This window comes from Vidua macroura, chromosome 22 (genome assembly GCF_024509145.1).
Source record: "Vidua macroura isolate BioBank_ID:100142 chromosome 22, ASM2450914v1, whole genome shotgun sequence".
Lineage (NCBI taxonomy): Eukaryota > Metazoa > Chordata > Aves > Passeriformes > Viduidae > Vidua > Vidua macroura.
The window spans coordinates 3291937-3308551 of record NC_071592.1 but is presented as its reverse complement, the minus strand read 5'-3'; the positions used below and the strand labels follow the sequence as shown (position 1 = coordinate 3308551).

The 16615-nt window shown below is 46.8% G+C and overlaps 1 long non-coding RNA gene across 1 annotated transcript; it reads right to left on the bottom strand.

The window, feature by feature from the left end:
* Positions 1–399: 399 nt before the first annotated feature.
* On the bottom strand, positions 400–1337 carry LOC128818069 (uncharacterized). Its single transcript, XR_008440376.1, has 2 exons — positions 884–1337; positions 400–736 (listed from the first exon to the last, which is right to left on the bottom strand). It is a non-coding gene; the product is annotated as an uncharacterized LOC128818069 (long non-coding RNA).
* Positions 1338–16615: the final 15278 nt, after the last annotated feature.

The window sequence follows — 16615 nt, the reverse complement described above, 5'->3', positions numbered from 1 at the left end:
ATTTAAAGCAAAAGCTGATGAGGAGTCTTTCACTAAGACATTTTTCTATTGAAAGCTGTAATAGCTCAGTGAGTTAAATCCTGGGAGAGGTTTTTTTTTAATATCTCCTTGCAAAGAAATGGAGAAAGAGTTCAGTTTTGCTGAAGTTTTCAAAACTGCTGGAAGAAGCACGAATACTTGTGTGTCATCTCACGTGATTTAAGATGATCCCAGAGCTTTGTGAACTTTCCAGGGGTGACTCAACTTTTGGAGGTGCAGTGGGTGCAAAGGGGAAAATGGAATGGGGAGGCACAGAATGGAAGGAATTAGAGGGAAGGAGGTAAATAATCAGATTTATAGTTGAACTCAGTCATTAATAAACCATGGTAAATAAAAATAGTGAGAGTTTAGTGTTCAAAGCCAGTTGGATGGGTGTTATTTAATTTTGTGATAGAGAAATCAAAACTTTTGTAAATGATATTTTGGGACCTTCTGGGCCATCTGCTTTGGGGCCAGTGTTGAGAGCAGCTCAGACCAGGGGCTGGGTGACAAACCCTCGCTGTCCTGAGGTTTAAAGCAGACTTGTTGTGGCTGCAGATGACAGGCTGAGCTTCCCAGAATTCTTGTTGTCCTTTCAGTGTGTGCTTCATCAACCAGGCTGTGATTAATTGCAGCAGAGCTGCTTTTAATTTGGAACAGGATCTCAGGCTGAGCTTCCCCTCGATGTACAGATCATATGTGGGCTGGCTGTGCTGATCTGTAACAAATATGTATTCGCTGTACATAATATTATATATTTTAATTGTAGAAACATATCTATCAAATACACCTATTTATCTATTTAATCAGTACATCTCTATCCATATAAAGAGATATTTGCTCCCTGATTGAGCAGTAATCTCACCAACACTTCTGCCACACGTGTCTGTGCTGCTGTGGCAGGTCCAGCTGAAGTCACAGAAGCTCTGTGTGAGTTCAGCTGCTTGTGGGACCGCTGGAATGTGCCTGATGTGTGTCCCCTTTTCCTGGCAGTGCTGTGAGCTGTGTCCTGCCCCTTCCTGCACAAAACCAGGAATTTGTGGCTTGTCTCCCCCCCAGCCTCCCCAGGGACCACATTTGCTGCCCGCTGAGCTGGGTCTGAGCCCTGAACTCAGCTCCACTGGCTGGGGGGGCTCTGAGGTGGGGAGAACAAACTGGAAATGGCTCGGCTGGGATGCTCAGAGCAGGGCTGGTGTGGATGCAGAGGTTAATTATGCCAGGTTAATTAGCTCTCTCCATGGAGCCATGCTGAGCGGGGAGGGCATTGTCCCTTTGTGAGGTCACACCTCGAGTGTTGTGTCCAGTCTGGGCAAACAGGACCTGGAGGGGCTGGAGAGTGTCCAGGGCAGGGAACGGAGCTGGGAAAGGGTCTGGAACCCCAGGAGCAGCTGAGGGAGCTGGGAAGGGGCTCAGCCTGGAGAAAAGGAGCCTCAGGGGGGACCTTGTGGCTCTGCACAGCTCCTGACAGGAGGGGACAGCCAGGAGGGATTTGGGATCTGATCCCAGGGACAGGGACAGGAGGAGAGGGAGCGGCCTCAGGCTGGGCCAGGGCAGGCTCAGGGTGGAATCAGAATTTCCCCATGGAAAGGGTTGTTAAGTATTGGAAGGGGCTGCCCAGGGAGGTTTGGAGTGCCCAGCCCTGGAGGTGTCCAGGGAAGGGCTGGACGTGGCACTCAGAGCTCCGGAGGGGATTGGGCACAGCTTGGACTTGAGGTTTTTCCAACCTTAATGATTCCATGCATCGCTGGAGTGCCCAAATCCCAGAGGAACTTGGCTCTGTCTTGGCTTTTAGACTTGGAACCTGCAGCTCAGGCTGGAAGGAATTGTTGGTTTAACTCTGGACCAGTCCTGGGACAGCTGGACAAAGCAGCTATGACAAACCAACAACCGAAAATGCCCCGGACTGCACTCTGGGAGATTGAAACCTTATGAACTACTAAAATAATTTCATTTCTCTGACATCCCAGGCTGATTTTAAGAGGAGCTGACTTCAGACATCTTCATGAACTAATCCACCCTAAAGATGGGCATTGATGATGATGCTCACTGGGTTTTTACAAGAGTAGTAGAAACAACAACCCAAATTCTCATCTCTTGCTGCTTTGTCCCCTGTTGTAACATCAGTTCAGTCCAGTGGGATGAACCACAGGCTCTAGAACAGGGATATTACAGTAGTTGCAAAGGAATATATGATTTTATGGAAAATTATGGAATTACTGTTAAGTTGTGAATCTGTTCTTGGTGATTTCTGTATGGATTTCAGTGAAGTCCAAATCTTGGGAAGTGATTCTGGCTTTAGGAAAAGGCTGACGGACACTGGCAGCATGTGCAAACCAGAAACACAGATGAGGAAATTTGTGTCAGGATCTCTGTCAGGTACAATTTAAGCTGGGATGTTTAAACAGAATTAAATAGTTTGTGGGGAAAATTCAAGATAGGAATGCTGGGCTGGATCCTGGACTGGAAGCTGATTTCACAGCCAACAAACTTCTGGGAGCCTTTCAGGGAGCTCCAATGGAATTTTGGGTCAAACTCTTCCCAAAATGTGGATGATCCTACCTTGACTTATTAACAGTGGGGTTTTCACCTCTCTAAACAAGAAGCTGCTGGCAGAACTCAGCCCCTAAACAGTACAAAGTGAGCTCCCTGTGGCAACCTCAGTATTTTAAAAGTCACCAAACTCTGGGTGATTCCTCTCAGCAAAGAGATCTCGTGTTCTGCGTGGCTGTTGCCCCCAGCCTGAGCTGTGCCAGGAAAGGCACTCTCAGGTCACCAGCTTTCATTTCCTATTGAGTTTTCCTGGAGAGTGGAGTCACATTCTGGTTTGGTCGGCAGGAGCACCCACAGGAGGAGCTCCAGGAATCCCTCAGCCCATGAGTTGTGTGGCCCTGGCAGATGGGGGGTAATTAATTTCCCCGAGATGATGAAGGACTTTGTTTTTATTTTATTGAGTTTACTGAGTGCAGTGAGCTCAGGGATGGGGCTGGTTTGAGCAGAAGCCCCTGAGTACCACAAACATCCTTCCTTCCCCTTTGCAATTTCTTCTCATGCTTTTCTGGTTCCCTTTGACTCTGGATCTCCCATATTCTTCAGAATTAAGAATTAGCCTTGCTGATTTATTTATATATTAGTGCAGCCTGGCTTTAAAGTTGGAGAAGTAGCAAAAAAAAAAAACCAGAATTTGCTCTTCATCAACTTGAATCTCTTCCTTTGCTCAGATAAGCAGCTCAGCTATAACCAGAACAGCAGCTATGGACACAACATAATAGTTAGGATATAATTTATATTCTTATTAAAAACAAATTGACAAAAAGTCCTAACTAATTGATAATTAAGCTGTTTTGCAGTTATTTTGTGGTTTAAAATGGGGTAGAAATGTGCTTGTTTTTTTCCTTGGCCATGGTCTCAGCACTGATCCAGGAGCTCTGCACTTGTTGCCAAGGCTTGGGACTGGAGCAGCTGGGATCTGGATGTGGTGGCACTGCAGCGTTCCTCCTCTGCGGCCACAGGTGAATTCCTGAAAACAGCAATTTAAAAAAAGAGATTTAGGAACCTGTCCTTAAAAATAACACAGTGCTTCAGCTCAGGAGATGGCATTAATTAGAGGCAGTTAATTCCCACGGCTTTCAAAGTTTTTTACTCTTTGTTGATGCTTGAGCTGAGTAAATCACCTCCTGGTTGAGTAAATCCCCCCCTGGCTGAGTAAATCACCCCCTCGTTGTGCTTGGTGCTTTCTACACGTGTAGGAATAGAAGTAAAAAGCCTTGGATAGTTATGGGATGGCTCACAGGGACTGTGTGATCTTTTTGCAGGTCACCTCCCTTCCCTGTGGTATGTTTTGTTCAGGCAGAGGTGAAAGGCTGGAGCCTTGCCTGCCCCAGCTCCTGGGGGTCTGTCCAGTCCTTCTGTCCTGTTTGAATTTGGCTGGAGCTCCTCCTGATGAGCTCTTCACCGTCCACCGTGTCCTGGGCTGGCTGTAAACTGGAATTTATCCCAGCCTCAGGTGCCCAACGGGCTCCAAACTCTCAAGGTCAGTGGCTCAAAGTGGCACAAGAAGCTCCTGCTGGACCCAGTGACCACAGCAGAGCATTCACGAGGCCACTTTGACTCTTCTCCAGCAGCAAAAGTATCAGTGGGGATTTTAAGGACAAAAAGTCACCAAAATTCCCCTGCACAAAGAGCCCAGGGGATGGAAAAGAACCCTCAGTCCGTGGCACTGCTTACTTCCCATTTTGCTGCTCAGGGCTCAGGTACCTTCAGCTGCAGGGGGTGGAAAGAAGTGAGAAAACAAGCCCTGAAATGATATTTCCCTCTGCTTAAAAGGCAGAGAGGGGGGTTATCCATCCTGCTAGGCCTCCAGGTTGTCTCTATTTGCACATTTGCAGTGCCTTTATTTGCTGTTGGCTGCTCTTTTGGGTAGGTGCTGCCTTTTCATATTTCCCAGGAGGTGATTTCTGGATAAAAGGGAGGCAGTGCAGCATCTGTGGGAGCGAGCAGCTCCTGGATCCTGTTGGTGACACATTGGTGGCCCTGCCTGCTGCCACCTGAAGGGCTCTTTACCAGCACTCCTGTGCGCTGGGGACAGGGAGGGGGGGACCTGGGCCCACAGTATTATGTCACAAAATAGAAAACAGCCGACCCCACAGCAGCTGTAATGGCATAATAGGATAAGTGCAAGGGAGAAGCAGCAGGGTATAATAGGTACTCAGCTGCCTCTGAGATGGGGCCTCTGTATTTACCTGGATAGAAGAAAGCTGGGAAACTAGGCCAGCACAGGGACAGTGGCAGTGTGAGTGCTCCAGGAGGTGGCTGTGGGTGAAGAGAAAACGCAGCAATCCCAGGTGTTATATGATAAATAATAATAATATTTGTGCTCGGGCTGGCTCGGCCTGAAAGGCTTCACCCAGCTCCGAGTGCTGCTGGGGCCTCTTTGGTGTTGGGTTTCCTAATTCCTTCTCTCCTCCTGGCTCTCTAAAAGCCTCTGCGTGGTGGTTTTTGTGCTTTATTATGTCTGGAGTGGAGAGCAGCTTTCATCTGCCTTTCTGTAGGCAAAAAGCCCTGGATTTCAGCTGCTTGTAGGGCAGAGAAATGTGGATGGATGGCCAAGGCTGTCCGTGGTGTTTCCCATCCCTGGAAATGTCCAGGGCCAGCTCGGAGCAAGCTGGGCCAGTGGGAGGTGTCCCTGCCCATGGCAGGGGTGGGATGAGGTGAGATTTAAGTCCCTTCCAACCCAAACCAGTCTGGGATGGGGAAACAGGAAACCAGAGAGGGGAAATCCCAACATTGCCTTCCTCATCCACCCCGCACACGCCCTCGCACAGGAGGGATTTTGCTGCAGGTCGCAGAAATCTGGGCTTGGTGGTGCTTTGGTGTTGAAGTGTGGAATCTTTCAGGCCAAGACGTGACTTTCTGGCACTCATAGCCATTTTTAAGCTGGGTTTTCTCTGCTGCTCTTTGATGTAGACTCAGCTTTGCTCGTGGCTTTGTGGCTTATCTGCGTCCCTAATTTCACTTTTCACTTCTTTGCTGACTTGGGTGAAGATCCTCCTGTTTAAGTGATGAGTCATTTTTACTTGGATGAAAATTTGCATTTTTTTTTTTTCCACAGGGGCACTTAGGAGCAGGTTAAATGAACCATTTAGATGATTGAGAGAGGGAGATGCCAGGGGAAGTGGAAATGTGTGCTCTGCTATTCTGTTCCTCTTTGCTTCAGATTGCTTTTATTCATTTAATTCCTGAGATGGGGATTGCTGAGTAGTGCCTCCCTCTGCATTGCCTCCCTTTCCTGGATTTCTTGGGCTGAATTCGTTGGAATTCATTGATGGATTTGAAATTGTTGTTTTCCCTATAGTGCTGTGCCATCTAACAGAAAAAATCCACGTTAGAATTCCAGGAATTGTCAAGGTGGACTGAAGTGTTGAACATGCACAGAAAGATGCACATAGGAGTCTTTAGGACTGAAAGATGTGGAGTTAAAAAGTAGAAAATGAAACTTTAAAATATATATTTTGTGAATTTTCTCAAGTGGAGCCAGTGGTTTTTATGAGGAAAATATAGTTTAAAAAAATCTTAAAGTATGAAACATGATGAATTTTAGAATGTTTCCAAGAGGCAAGGGATCTTTCCATAGCTTTTGTAGGGGAAAAAAAAAGAATTGTTTGGTTTTTTTTTTTTCCATGATGTGCTGAAGTACAGGTGGTCACACACGTTACAAAGGGAGGAGCTGAGGGGGATAACCTGACTTGAAATCTGAAATAAGGAGGGAGATTTGTTCTTCTCCCAAATATCATCCCAAAAGATAATGCTATCACCTGCCAATTTGGAACGAGAGGTGGAAATAACTGAAGCATTTTGAGTAAAGATGATTTGTAAAACCATCCTGAGGCCGAGTCTGTCCTGGAGAAAAGGAAGGACCTGTTGAAATATCACCTCTTAGGAGTTTGCTGCTTTTCAGTTGCAGTTAATTCTGAGTAAATGGTGTATTAATAATTGGGTTAAACCAATTCTTCCCATGGAAATGTAGGTTCTTGCCTGGCCTATTTACTGGAATATCAGGGGCTGTCCTATTTTCCAGGAGTATTCCTCTCACAGGATGCATCAATCCTGTCCCACATAAGGGAAACTGAGGCACGGAGGGGAAAGGTGGCCTGAGAAAGGCTAAACAAGGCATTTTAGGGACTTGAAGGAGGAGCATCCCAAATTTTAGGCTCCAATTCCTCGTGGCACAGCCATTTATTCTTCCAGCACCTGCCTCGCCCCTGGTTAGTGATGGGTAATTTGGGTGGGGGTGAGCACACGCAGAGAAATGCACATTTAGGAGCTGCGACAGGCTCTGATGGTGAGGGGGCGTTTTGGGAAGTGGGGTTTGTTGTTAAACAGCCTCTCCGCGTGGGCACTCCTCGTGTGCCTCCCCAAACCCGAGCTAAACATTGCGGGGTGCCCAAGGCCAGCTGGGTCTCACCCAGCCACGCTCCCCAGCGCGAATCCCCGCAGCCGCGGGGAGCTCGGCAGCGCTGCCGAGGTGTCACACGAGGGCTTTCCATCAGCTCTGAGCGCATTTGCAGCGATTCGCTCCCCGGGCGAGCCAGACGCGGGGTTCTTTAGCATTATTGATCCCTCCCGAGCCATCGGGCGCGGGGCTTGCCGTTGACCCTGGCACCTTGCCCGACATGCGATGCTGCCTGCCTTTGTCCTTGCTCCCCGTCAATTCCTGTCGCGCTCAGCAGATGTCTTTTGTTCCCGACAAAGATTGCTCATCCGATTGTCCGGGGTTAGCGGGTGTGCCCCATCCCGCCCCGGCTCCCTGGGCTCGGCCCTTCCCAGCCAGACTCGCCCCCTCCTTCCCCCAGGCTGGGAACACCAGAAGGAGCCTGCTTTGCTTTGCTTTGCTTTGCTTTGCTTTTTTTTTTTTTTTTTTTTTTTCCCCTTCTTTTTCTTTTTTTTTTCTTTTCTTTTTTTTTTTTTTTTTTTTTTTTATTCCTCCTCCTACTCCCCAGGGGTCTGCCTGGATTATTTCTGAAGCTGGTTTCTTTCTTCTGTGAAAGTAAGCCAGGGAAAATAGATTTCATTTTTTTTTTTGGTAGGTTTTCTTGGGCAACACCTGGGTCCCACCTTGGCTAAATCAGCGTCAATCCCTCCTCGGTTTTTGATGTAAATCGGGCCCACAACATCTAAATAAATTGGTTTTTTTTTTGGGGGGGGGGGGGATTTTTATTGTTTTTTTAATCTGCTGTGTGGTAATGCATTGCATCAACCTGCCAGAAGGGATGGGGGAAAAAATGAGGGACAATGGCAAGGATTTGTGTGGCAGCCTACAGGATTTGGGTGCCTGATCCACTTCCCTCTGGTGCCAGAATCCGCTGAATTCAGCATTCAAATCCAGAAAGACAAATCCCTGTAAACCAGGAATTGCACTCTTTTGTGGCCTTTAGGGAATCGGGGGTGCACTGCTGCAAGTGAGAATTTGGGGATGCTGGAAAAGCAGGGATTTGGCAGCTGCAGGGTGTCCTGGAATGCCCGAGTGAGGAGGATGGGTGTGGGGCAGGTGCAGGGCAGCAGAGGGGGAAGGATGACTTGTGAGGCTGCAGCCCGGGGCAGGGAAAGCTGATCAATTCTTAATTGTCTCCTAATGACCACAGAGTTCAAGGTTTTCCCTTGAATTCCAGGATTTTGGCAGGATAATTTGAGACTTTTGCTCCTTGTGGGGTATGTGAAATCCAGGCCACTCCAGGGCTCGGCTTCTCCCCTGCTTGAGGAAGGATTGGGGAAGTTTCTGCCCTGTTCTCTCTGTGTGCTGCGTTGTTGTTTCTCCCTCCAAAATTAACAAAAAGAAGAATGGATGTGATTTCTGCACCAGCCAGGCTGTTTGTCAGCATTTTGCTACTTTATTGGAACTTGTGGAACCTGAATCAGGTCCACAAGAGCTGCTCAGAGGCCCATTATTTTCCATTATTATTCCTTTTTGTTCCACTATTACCTCTTCTCAGGAAGTATTTTTTTTTTTCTTTTTAATTTAGTGTGATTTCACTTAAACCCACACTTTTCCTCCTAAAACCACCATAAATTACTCTGTTACCACCTCGCCTCACTGACTGCAGCTTTGTTCACATGGGATTCTTGGAGAGGAGGGGATTTTTTTCCCCCGGTCACCAGTGGGAATTAGAGTGGGGAAAGGGCAAATTTAAATTAATAAAAAAATCTGTTAAAGGAAAACGGCTTCTGGTGCTAAAGTCACCTTTTGGTCAGTCCTGTATGTGATCCCCCTCTTCTGGTTGTCTGCGGAATTGGACACGGAGGGAAGTGGAGACGAGCGCAGACAATGGGATTTGGGCAAACCCGATCATTTTCATTTTGCAGGTTGAAAGAGCTGTTTGGAATGAGGGAGCAGGATGTGATTTGGCTGTGTTTTGGATTCAGCCCGGTGTGAGATGTGCTCTGTGTGAAGCTCACCCCAGTTATATTTGACCTGACTCTATTTTCAGTGTCTCTCGCAGCTGCGGGGACTGGTTTGTGCCTGGGAGAGGTCAAGGTGTGAAATGTGAAATGCTGCCCGCCTGCTTTGGTCGTGCTTTACATTTCATTTGTCTGCATAAAAATCCTGGTGGGAAGGAGGCAGTTTTAGAGCCAATCCCAGGATACCCTCAGGAGGGGCTGTGTGAGGCAGGAGTAGAAAAAATAAGCAAGAAAAAAAATCCCATCAAGGTGCTGTGGATGGTCCTGGCTGCAAAGAGCAAAACTGTGATGGAATGTGGGGTGAGGGAGTGAGATGGGACCTCAGGTTTGGAACCTCTGGGCGGGAATTATTGCAGAATTCTTCTGGGTGTAGGAACAGAGATTTTATTTCAAAGCCGTATTTATATCCATGTCTGAGCTCCATCTTCCAGAAACTGAGTCCGATCATAAAGGTCATTAAGCACAAACGAGTTCCTGACTAATTGAACAACGTTTGCCATCTTGCTCCATGGTATCCCCTTCTTTTTTTTTTGCAGCAGGAACCACACTGGAGTTCATAACCTCTACCCAGATGTTTTAGAGGAGGCAGGAAAATATTCCAGGGAAGGTGTTAAATTACAGACTGGGGTCCATGGAAGAGAGAACTAAAAGCAGTGAGAGGTCTCATAATTCCCTCCCCTCCCAGCTTAAGGAAGCAGCATTCCCTTACTGCTACCCATCCTTTCCAGGGAGAACCATGAGCTGAAGAGTTTTCTCTCTTCTTTTGTCCTTCCTGGGCTCAATTTCCTGCAGTTCCTGGTGCTAGAGATTGAGCGTGGATGCTGAGTATAAAACAAGCCAGGGAATCTTCCTGGAGTCCAGATTTTTCTGGAATAGAAAAGTCCCCTCTGTTTATCAGGGCTGTAGGAAATGCTGACCCTGGAATGGGGATGGAAGGAGGCTTCTCCTGGCTCTCTGTGTGAGCTCCTGGCGCTCAGGGAGGTGTCAGACAGGACTTGGTTTCACAGTTGTGCCAACTGGGGGAGACACGTTTTCCTTAATGCAGTGGGAGATGAGTTTTGAGATGTGTGAGTGCCAAAGCATCCAGAACACTGCAAGGTAACTTTGTCCCTTGTGCCCCCAACAAAAGTCCTCTTGGCCTTGGCTGGGAGGAATCAGCTCCAGGCTGAGAAACGGACTCGGCGTGACGAGATGATGTCATGAACGCGCTTGAAATCACCTCAGCCCTCTGCTTCTCCTTCTCCCCTCCCCTTTCTGTGCCCAGCAATCTAAATAACAAAATCTGGGCCAAACTCTGCCTCTGGGAAATGCCACCATGTCAGGAGCACTCGTGTCACCCTCAGAGCTGGACCCGCTGCTCTTAAATCAGGTGCCCGACACCTTCTGGGGAAGCAGCGTGGGAAGGGGCGACTGGAAAACTGCTGCAACCCTGGGCTCTGCCCCCGTAGATCCACCTCCCTCTCTGCTGGGAACTTTCCTAGGAGTAATAAATTCACTCTGGCTCTGCTCTGAATGCAAAATTGATCAGACTGCAGGAGCCAGGGGGATCAATGGGGCGTCGGGAGCGCGCTGGAGGCGCGTGCGCCGCGGACAGCGCAGCCCAGGGCGTGCCCTGCGCATCCTCTGTCCCCTGGCCCTGCTCCCTCCTCCTGCAGATGCCTCTGGAAATTGATTTTTTTTTTATGAAATCCGAAGGTGAAGCATGGCATTAGGCAGCTCGGAGCCATCTGTCTGGTCAGGGCTCCTGTTGGTGGATGTTTGTGGGTGTTCCTTGGTAAAAAAGCCCAGAAATTGCACTAAAGGTGTTTAGTGAGGGAAAATTTCCTTTGTTTTCCCTACAAAACCCACCAGGTTCTCTTCCCCTGATGGGGAAATCAGAGTTGCACGTGTGCTGCACACATTTTCCAGCCACCCGAGAGCCACATCCTGCCAAGGTACTGAATCATTCCCCCCCAAAAAACCCCGCGGGCACCTGCAGCATCCCCCACCCCACAGCAGACAGTTCCAGCTCCCCAGAGCCAGGGATGTCTTTTCACCAGACCCAATGCAATAAGAAAAGAAAGCAACAGATGCTGAGTCATCAGCCAGCACTGCTGTAGCACCGTGTTCACCCCCAAAAAGCTGGAATTGCCTTGGGTTTCCTTCACCTGGGAAGCAGGAGAGGATAGGAGGGCATGGGAAAGAAAAAAAGGGAGCAGAGTTAAGGTGGTTTTGGTAACCTCTGTATGATTTTCAGCACTGCTTTGTTTTTGAGGGTATATGTATGTATATATTTAATTTTTACTGGTTTTCTCTCTCTTTTTTTTTTTTTTTTTTTTTTTCTGTTGTTCCATTTTAATCTGCCTCAGTTACTGCTTTTTTGGTTTTGGTTTTCTCCTTTTGTATTTTGCTGCAGTCTGTAGGCAGCTCCTCAGCCATGGCACAATCATGTAAACTGCTCTGAAGTTAAAAGCAAAACGAGATTACATTGTCCTCCTCCTTTATTTCACGGATGGTCACAGTACCTTGAAGAAATCACCGAGTTTTTCTGGAAGGGATTCAACTCCCAGCCTGCAGACGAGGCTCTTTGGCTTTCCAAGGGCCGAGCTGCATCTTCCTTTTCTTATTTCAACCTTGCACCTCTGTTTTGAGATCATGACAAAGCCCCACAAACCCCTCTCCTCACTCCAAAAAATCAATCAACCCCAACTAATACTTTAACGACTCCTTTTCCTACCGAGGAAACAAATTCAGGAGCGCACACACACACACACACGCATGAACAAAAAAAAAAAATCTTTTTTTTTTTTAAAAAAAGGAGCTAGAGGCTGAGGAGGACCTCGTCTGGTCAATGAAAGAAAGAGACGGATGTCTGGTGCCATGGCAATGGAGCAGGGATTACTTTGCACTGGAAAATAGGTTCTTTTTTTTTTTTTTTTTTTCCTCTTTTTTTTTTTTCTATTTCAGTTTTTTTTTTTTTTTTTTTTTTTCTCAAGCAGCTAAGAGTTGTCACCGAGTCTGAGAGGCCCATTTAGAGGAAAACGAGCCTCTGAGGAGAATTGAATGCTTGCTTTCAGCGGCTGCTGCTTGAACAGTCTGCTTTGCTTTTCGGGCAAGGCAGGATGCAAACACCCAGATTTGTTTGGAGCACTTTCCCAATCCCTGTGTGTGTGCATATGTGTGTGGAGAGAGCCATAAAAATCCCAGCAACTGGGAGGAACATACATTAATAACAAAACTGCATTTCAGTGCAAAAGCTCTTGATCCCGCCTATGATTCCATGGGAATTTCTCCCGTGATTGTCTGATTTTTGGGGTGTATTTAGCATTTTCTTGCTATTAGGCTGAATTTTGACCGAGATTAATTCATTCCATTGAATGCAAGTCAAGATATTTTGTGACAAAAGGTATTTTTTTCATGGAGATTCTTCACTGGGAGAATTTTCCTTCTGCGCTGCTTCTTCCTTACCACCAACTCTGAATAATTTGGGGGTTGTTTGTTTGTTTCAGTTTGTTTCTGAGGGTTTTTATTTGTTGTTTTGTTATTTTACCTAGTCACAAGGTTTCAACCTGAAGAAAATATTTTGGTCAAGACTCCATTTCTTTGAAAATTCATTTTATTTAACAAAAAAAAAAAAAAAAATAGCCAATGGAAACAAACCAAAGGGATGCTATTTCCAAGTGGGGTTTTTATAGCTGCCTTTTTGAATTTCTGAACTTTTAAAGTAATTTTTGGCTGGGTTTTTTTTTTCTTTTTTTTCTTTTTTTTTTTTTTTTTTTTGCTACCTCTTGGGGTGAAGGAAAGGCTCCTTGCCTGTGTGCCAGCCAAGAGATGAAGGTGTTCTCTGATCTGTGAATCATCCACCCACCAGGCTCCAGACAAGCAGATACCAAGTAGATTATTTAAAGCAGGTAAAATGGAATAAAAGACCTTTATGTGACTTTGCTGGGCTTGGCCAGGGAGTCCCAGGTGACGCCTGAGGTAACTCTTGGTGAATTCTCCTCAATTTCCCACCCCAAAAATGTTCCTTGCCATCACACGTGGGGTAGATCAGGAGGTAATTCCACTGCAAAATGGGATTTTTCAGTGCTTTGAGCTTTCCCATGTGGATTTAGGGGCAATTGGGTGGATTTCTCCCATTTTTAGGACCAGGAAGTGCATTCATTTTGCAGTCTGGGTCTTTTAAACACACATTTCACTGACATCAACAATGGCACAAGTTGCAAAATATTTATTGCTGTTCTGAGGTGATGTTGCTTTTTCCCATGGTAAAACTGCCTTAATAAATGAGCCAAAATATGGTTTTAAGATATGTTAATCAGGCTCTATATGTGCCCTGCCTTTTGCCTGGCAGAGCCACATGAAAGCCTTGAAATCCTGAAATTTTTCGTGCTCTCTGTCCTTTCTGGGCTGAGCTCTGTTGTTGTAAATGGAATGTGTCTCCTTTCTCCTGTCTGCAGTGAAAAATAGCTCCTCTCTTTGATCTTCCCCTGATTTGCTAAAAAGTAACCAAAAATAATCCCCCCCTTTTTTTTTATGTTGGGGGGTAGGTGGTGAAATGTGCCAGGATTAAAAAAAAAAAAAAAAAAAAAAAAAAAAAAAAAAAAAAAAAGTGACCCTCCTTTTCAGCAATTCCGAACTGTGAAACAGAAAATCTCTGTCCAGGTAAAAAATTTGAGTTGTCATAGCAACAGCAGGATGGCTATTTATTTTTGGATTTCCATTTTCACTGATTTATTTAACACATTGACAATCCATTTATAATGAAGAGGAATTCAAGAGGGTTTTTGTTTCTGCCTGGGTTTATAGCGAGCCAAGGTTGGGTTACTTTTCACCAGAGAAAATAAGCAAAGATAAAAGAGGTAAATAAAAAGGAAAGCTTGTGGCTTTTGGGGGCTTTTCTTGTAGGCAAATACGGGCTCACAGGCAAGTGAAATCATGACTGACTTGTTTATTTTGTCTTTTAGTGCTGTAAAACAGAACAAAGCTTTGAGTGCAGGGCAGCTGCGAGGCACAGGAGCCACAGATGCTCACCTCCACCTGCCCTTACTCCGTGCCCAGGCTGCCAGGGAGAGGTCAGCAGAGCCTTTGGAAGTGATTCCTCTGCTCCATCTCCCTGCAGGAGCCAGGAAGAGCCCCCAGGGCAGGGATAAAATCTGTATTTCTCCTTTTGGTGGTGATCTGTGCTCTCAGAGCTCCCTCAGGCTCGGCCTTGCCTGCTCTCTGGTGTTTCTGTACAACCAAGGAGGCTTGGGAGGATCTGCTGCAGTTTGGGGAGCCCAGACACTCGTTCTGGTTGGGTCCCAAAATTATCTAACTGGTCCTGCCTCATTTTGGGGTGTTTGTGCCAGAATGGGCTGTGCTTTGTTCTCAGGAGGGGATGGTTTGCCAGGCCAGGAGTCCCTCAGCCAGGGGATGTGTCTGGAAGGTTTTGTGCCTACAGATTTGAGCCATCCCTGGATCCAGCTCTGGATCCCACAAAGTCAGAGGTGCCTGGGGATTTTCCTGCCTCCCAGCCGTGTGAGAGCACTTGGACAGCAGGGAAATGCAGCAAAACACCCAGGAAATCCCTGCAATTTAGGAATTCTTGTGTACCTTCCTCCCTGCAGATTCAATTTCTGTGCATGCCTTTGCCATCACATTTACCTGCCACAATTAAACCAAACCTTCAGCGTTTGGTGACTTGAAAACCTTGGAAGATTGGGAAGTTTGGGGCAGGTTTTGCAGCAGGGGGAGGTGGAATCCAAGTGGAATAACCCAGGGGGAGCAAACCCAGCAGATTCCTGCTGCAGAGCCTGTCTGGGAGCGTGGAGACGAAGCAAATCTCTGCCTGGGTTTTCCCCCAGCCTGTGTCCCTGCAACTGCTCTGCAGATTGGCTCTTCCTGGGATGGATTTGGGAGACTGAGATGGATGGCTTTAGAAGAACTCAGTGAAAATTGTGAGATACTGGGGGAAATCTCCAATCATTTTCTCCCATTATTGCTGGTTGTGGCATCAATCCTGGCTGGCTTTCAGGACAGGAGGGCAGCACCTGCCCAAAGCGTTGCTCTTTCAGAGACCAGACCTGTTAATTTGTGAAACACGGGCTTGGTTTTGAACCAAGCACTCCAGGAAAAGGTGAGGTTAGGAAAAAAACTAAAATAAAATCAAGTGTTAGTTCTGGCTGGGATCTTGAGCCTGGAGGGAGGAGAGCGTCCATCAGCACTTCCCCCTTTTCTCCTGGCGGAGCATCCAGCTTGCAAATTGTCTTTTGGGGGCTGGCAGTTGTGGGGGGGGGGGAAGGGTGGGAAAACCCAAGGAATCAACTTCCAGACATAAATACAATATGGACAAGTCATAAACATTATTAAAGCAAGTCTATCCCTGCAGGGCAGGTTTTTGCTCATAATGCTTTCCTGATTGCGCTTCCGCAGCGCGGGGGAAGTGAATAGCGGGCTGATTATCCACGGCCTGATCTACAGCAGCGGAAAACTGCTCCCTTTGTGTGCTAGGGGGAACTTTGCATATTTACTGCCAGGGAACAGCCGTCCTGAACATCCACAGCAGGGCGAGCCCAAACTGGCCATGGGGGTTTTGGCGGGGCTCTCCTTGTGTCGCCCGTCACCCCAAAGCCTGGCCCTGCTTGGCAGCTTCAATGTACACTGATGCCTCAGCTTTAGCTTCTCTATTTTTCACACTCTGTGCTGCTTTAGTCTGCAGTTCTGAGCTTCACATTATGGGATGGTGAGCTCTGTGCACAGAGCAGGGAGACAAAACAATTCCTGCTCCAGCTGGGCACCAAGGACAAATGATCCAAAGCTCAGGCCCAGGAGCACAAACAGCGTGGGCTGGAGAGAGAAAAACAAGCAGGATGGGAGTGCCTGGGCTAAAGCTGGGATGGGACAATGAACTGCAAGGTGCAAATGGAGCAGAGCTGATCCCAGTGAGAGCCCCCGGGAGCGCTCGTGCATTTTGGGACCATTTTGGTTCATCTTGGGTTCATTTTGGGACCATTTTGGTTCATTTGGGCGCAGCCCTGGCTGGGCTCTGGTGCTGCCCAAGGTGGCTCCATGGAGGAGATCCTTTGAATAAATCCCTGCTTTATTCTGTAGCTCTGCCCAGCCTCTGCTCTAGGTCCCAGCCCAGGCTGAGCCATCAAACACTTTGGATCAGTGGATGGGAGCTGTTGCTGCAAAGGCAGAATATAGGGGAAATTAATAATAATATTCATCATTATCATCATCACAATAACAATAATAATACTGAAAAAAGACTCTGTGACATATTAACAGAATTATCATTAATTTCTTTTGCAAACCCCAAATCTTGGGAGAAATCTAAGTCTTTTTTCATAATATTTTCTTGGAGCCAGTTGTCCAGCTCATCTGAGGGATCCTGGAATGTCCTGAGTTACAACCCCAAGGATCAGAAGTGCCACTGATTTTGTTCAATATTCCATGTACAGTGTGGCACTGCTCACTGGGAGACTAATAATAATAATAATAATAATAATAATAATAATAATAATAATAATAAAAGACTTTGTGACATATTAACAGAATTGTCACTAATTTCTTAAAAAAACCCAAACCTGAGAGAAACCCAAGTCCATTTACAAAATCCTTTCTTGGAGCCAGTTGTCCAGCTCATATCCTGGAATATCCCGAGTGGGAAGGGATCCACAAG